Below are 5,167 nucleotides of genomic sequence, written 5' to 3' on the forward strand. Positions count from 1 at the left end.
TGGAATTGTTTCCTTAATTTCTCTTTCTGTTTTCTCATTATTAGTGTATAGGAATGCAAGGGATTTCTGTGTGTTGATTTTATATCCTGCAACTTTACTATAATCATTGATTAGTTCTAGTAATTTTCTGGTGGAGTCTTTAGGGTTTTCTATGTAGAGGATCATGTCATCTGCAAACAGTGAGAGTTTTACTTCTTCTTTTCCAATTTGGATTCCTTTTATTTTTTTTTCTGCTCTGATTGCTGTGGCCAAAACTTCCAAAACTATGTTGAATAGTAGTGGTGAAAGTGGGCACCCTTGTCTTGTTCCTGACTTTAGAGGAAATGCTTTCAATTTTTCACCATTGAGGATAATGTTTGCTGTGGGTTTGTCATATATAGCTTTTATTATGTTGAGGTATGTTCCTTCTATTCCTGCTTTCTGGAGAGTTCTTATCATAAATGGATGTTGAATTTTGTCAAAGGCTTTCTCTGCATCTATTGAGATAATCATATGGTTTTTATTTTTCAATTTGTTAATGTGGTGTATTACATTGATTGATTTGCGGATATTGAAGAATCCTTGCATCCCTGGGATAAAGCCCTCTTGGTCATGGTATATGATCTTGTTAATGTGTTGTTGGATTCTGATTGCTAGAATTTTGTTAAGGATTTTTGCATCTATGTTCATCAGTGATATTGGCCTGTAGTTTTCTTTTTTTGTGGCATCTTTGTCAGGTTTTGGTATTAGGGTGATGGTGGCCTCATAGAATGAGTTTGGAAGTTTACCTTCCTCTGCAATTTTCTGGAAGAGTTTGAGCAGGATAGGTGTTAGCTCTTCTCTAAATTTTTGGTAGAATTCAGCTGTGAAGCCGTCTGGACCGGGGCTTTTGTTTGCTGGAAGATTTTTGATTACAGTTTCAATTTCCATGCTTATGATGGGTCTGTTAAGATTTTCTATTTCTTCCTGGTCGAGTTTTGGAAAGTTGTACTTTTCTAAGAATTTGTCCATTTCTTCCACGTTGTCCATTTTATTGGCATATAATTGTTGATAGTAGTCTCTTATGATCCTTTGTATTTCTGTGTTGTCTGTTGTGATCTCTCCATTTTCGTTTCTAATTTTATTGATTTGATTTTTCTCCCTTTGTTTCTTAATGAGTCTGGCTAATGGTTTGTCAATTTTATTTATCCTTTCGAAGAACCAGCTTTTGGTTTTGTTGATTTTTGCTATGGTCTCTTTTGTTTCTTTTGCATTTATTTCTGCTCTAATTTTTAAGATTTCTTTTCTTCTACTAACCCTGGGGTTCTTCATTTCTTCCTTTTCTAGTTGCTTTAGGTGTAGAGTTAGGTTATTTATTTGACTTTTTTCTTGTTTCTTGAGGTGTGCCTGTATTGCTATGAACTTTCCCTAGGACTGCTTTTACCGTGTCCCACAGGTTTTGGGTTGTTGTGTTTTCATTTTCATTCGTTTCTATGCAAATTTTGATTTCTTTTTTGATTTCTTCTGTGATTTGTTGGTTATTCAGCAACGTGTTGTTCAGCCTCCGTATGTTGAAATTTTTAATAGTTTTTCTCCTGTAATTGAGATCTAATCTTACTGCATTGTGGTCAGAAAAGATGCTTGGAAAGATTTCTATTTTTTTGAATTTACCAAGGCTAGCTTTATGGCCCAGGATGTGATCTATCCTGGAGAAGGTTCCATGTGCGCTTGAGAAAAAGGTGAAATTCATTGTTTTGGGATAAAATGTCCTATAGATATCAATTAGGTCTAACTGGTCTATTGTATCATTTAAAGTTTGTGTTTCCTTGTTAATTTTCTGTTTAGTTGATCTATCCATAGGTGTGAGTGGGGTATTAAAGTCTCCCACTATTATTGTGTTATGGTAAATTTCTGCTTTCATACTTGTTAGCATTTGTCTTACATATTGCGGTGCTCCCGTGTTGGGTGCATATATATTTATAATTGTTATATCTTCTTCTTGGATTGATCCTTTGATCATTATGTAGTGACCATCTTTGTCTCTTTTCACAGCCTTTGTTTTAAAGTCTATTTTATCTAATATGAGCTTTGCTACTCCTGCTTTCTTTTGGTCCCTATTTGCATGGAAAATCTTATTCCAGCCCTTCACTTTCAGTCTGTATGTGTCCCCTGTTTATACCTTCCTTTCTCAACCAAAACATCAACGCCTATTCTGAATATCATTATTCAAGAGTCGGGGAAGAACCAAGCTCTTCATGTGAACAGGGTTGGGCAGGGAATGTTAGTTTCAGCAGTTTGCTTTCTCCATTCAGATTATTCCTATCAAAGCTCACCTGGTTTCTGAAACAAAACTACAGGAAGTAAGGATCCTGTGGTCCTTCAGGAGGGCTGCCTACACTCTCCTATCTGGGCTACTGAGACTCTTTACATAGACTACAAAAATCAGATACCCCACTCAAGGGGTGGTGCAGAGCAGGCAAAGGGCATGTAAACCACAGATAACCAAGGCATTCTTTTTCCAAGTGGTCAGTTTGAAAAAATAAACAAATAAACAAACAACTTATTCAGAATCAAGAGAAAATACTGTGCGAGAGCCAGACTTTGGGCCTGCCCTTCCTCAGGACCCACAGCCTCATTTGTTCATAGAAAACAGTGAGACGTGAAGGCCGGCAGACGTGTGTCTGGGACGGAGGGAGGGCACTGGTCACCCATGGGTGCAGATCAAAGGGCAGAGACAACGGAAAGTTGCACCTCCATCCGCTGCCACACTGCAGGGCCTCCTGCTCATTCACAGGAGTTCCAGAGACAGCCCCCACCCAAGCCTGCACATTATGTATCTCCTGGCTCAACTATAGTCAAGCTCTTTGAAGGCCAAGTTGAGAAAAAGACACAAACTTCCCTTTTCCAAAACAGAATTCTTGCCTGCCCACTGGTCAAGTTCTTGTTTTCAGCTTGCTTTTTTTTTTTTTTTCTTTAAAAAACAAAACAAAAGGCAGGTATATAATCTTCCAGCCTGAAACCAACCTGTGGCCAGCCAGATCCTGCTGAGAAGGGAGGAGCCCCTCCAGAACACCCTGGCACCGCGAGCTCGTCAGCTGGAATTTGAGAGCACAAGTCCCTTACCAATCCACCACACAACTGCAGTCAACTCTCCTCCCCACCACAGCAGAACACAGTTCTGGCTTCACAGATGCTGGTAGCAAGGGGAGACAATCCCTGGGCCTCTGTGAGCTTCCTTCTTCATCCAGGGCTGAGACCAGCCGCCTCCTCTGGACAGAGATGCAGCGAGGTTCTCATAAACTAACACCGGAAAGCACATCCATTCCATCACCAAGAGTCACCTCAGGGCACGGTCTCATTCCCTCCTTGGGGGCTTTTGAACACACATCTCTCTGACCCAAGCAGGCAGTGAGATGTGACTTTAAAAGAGGTAAAGGGGAATGGGGTGGGGTATGAGAAATGAGTCACAGGATAACTTCTCAGCCCTCCACAGCACTGTGTTTCTGTGGGGGGGGGGGCAAGCCACCCACACCCCAAAGTGTACCTGGAGATGCAGGAAAATGCAGGAGCAGGGGTGCGGGGGAAGGAACACAGTTACTTAATGTTTCTCGCATGGTTTTCCCCTACCCTGATTGCATCGCCAAATCTCAGGTATAGCCAGGACCTGCTCTAGCTGGGGGAGCTGCTGCTCTGGGAGTTTGGGGAGTCCTGCTCGTTGATGGTGTTCAGCAGCAGGCAGGCAGGCGGCCTTGGCAGGTGTGGATGCCCGGGCTCCCGGGCCTGCTCCTCGGAGGGCTAGCAGAGACCTTCCTCCTAGTCGCCAGGTGGCCGCACATTGCAGCTGTCGCAGAAGTTCAGGGGCCCGTCCAGAGCATCGTAGATGAGTGCATTGAACTCTATGAGGTCATCATCATGGTGGCCCTGGTTGCACACACACACCTCGATGCCTGAGTCACCTGTGAAGCGGCGGTGTCTGCCAGGTGTCTTGTCTTTGTTGTCAGGGAGGGCGCTGCCCTGCTCAGAGCTGTACTCTTTCAGAAGCTCCTCCTTACATTCGGAATCCTTGTCCAGGAAGGCCGTGGGGTCCACCTCCCCCAGGCCAGCCACAGAGCCGCTGGGCTCCATGCCAGAGGTTTTGGTGGCTGCTGGGTCTGCTGGCACGTCAGAGGGCTCAGGGTCAGTGACGCTTGGGAGTCGCGTGCTACTTCTGCTGGGCCCGGACAAGGGGCTGCTCTGAGCCCCCTGGGAGTCCCTGGTGGGGTCGGTGCCTGGGGGGCTGCTGCCTGCAGAGCCACACTGTGCAGGTAGCTGCTGCTGCTGCTGCTGCTGCTGGAGCTGGAAGGCACTGTATGCTGGGGGAGGAGTTGGAGGTCGGTTCACCACTTCCTCATAAGGAGGTAGTAAATAGTTTGGCAAAAACCTGAAGTAAAATGGCAGCGCTGAGTAATTGTGGGCTTCCCCATAGGCGATCAGGTTGATGTCATGCTGCCGCTGCTAGGACTGAAGGTGATGCTTGGCTCGGCGGTGGTGGCAGACGCAGCAGCAGCTCAGGATGATGATGATGGTCCACACGAGCCAGAACCACCAGAGTTCATAGTAGTAGTTGCAGCACTGAGACTGTCCACAGCAGTGTCCTGTGTCACAGATGTAGCTTTGATTGTTGGTACCCATGCAGGTTTCCTTATCCTGCGGGGGTTCAGCCCTGACTGACAGGGGGCTGGGCAGCGCCTGGAGGAGCAGGAGCGCCCTGCCACCCAGGAGCCTTCTCCTCGCCATCCCCCTCCTGCTCCTGCTCCTCCGCCACGGCGCCGCCACCTCCCTCCTCCTCCCTCTCCTCCTCTTCTCTGTTCTTCCTTCTTCCCTTCTTTTCCTGTTTCCCAATTTGTTTTTTTTTTTTTTAATAAAATTAAACAAAATGAAAAAGTTCAGTCTCTTGAAGTAATGAAGATCTAGGATTTAAGAGCTGATATAAAAATCTCCGTATTGTTCAAAGCAGGTAACTTGCAGGTTGTATTTTATTTATTATTCACACATTACTTTGGATTCATATCTACTTACAATGAAAAAAAGGAAAAAGAAAGAAAGAAAATTGTGATTTAACTTTTGTGGTATGTGAATAATATAGGAACATTGGCAATTTCTTTCTTAATGGAGAGATGAGCAAAATTCATTTAAAAATTTCTCAGGATGGTCTTCTCTGAAGGGTAAT

General features: G+C 44.5%; 1 pseudogene; it reads right to left on the minus strand.

Annotated features, from left to right (window-relative positions):
* Positions 1–3,608: 3,608 nt before the first annotated feature.
* On the minus strand, positions 3,609–4,779 carry LOC113880758 (annotated as a pseudogene).
* Between the last annotated feature and the right edge of the window lie 388 nt (positions 4,780–5,167).

This window comes from Bos indicus x Bos taurus, chromosome 2 (genome assembly GCF_003369695.1).
Source record: "Bos indicus x Bos taurus breed Angus x Brahman F1 hybrid chromosome 2, Bos_hybrid_MaternalHap_v2.0, whole genome shotgun sequence".
Taxonomy (NCBI): Eukaryota; Metazoa; Chordata; class Mammalia; order Artiodactyla; family Bovidae; genus Bos; species Bos indicus x Bos taurus.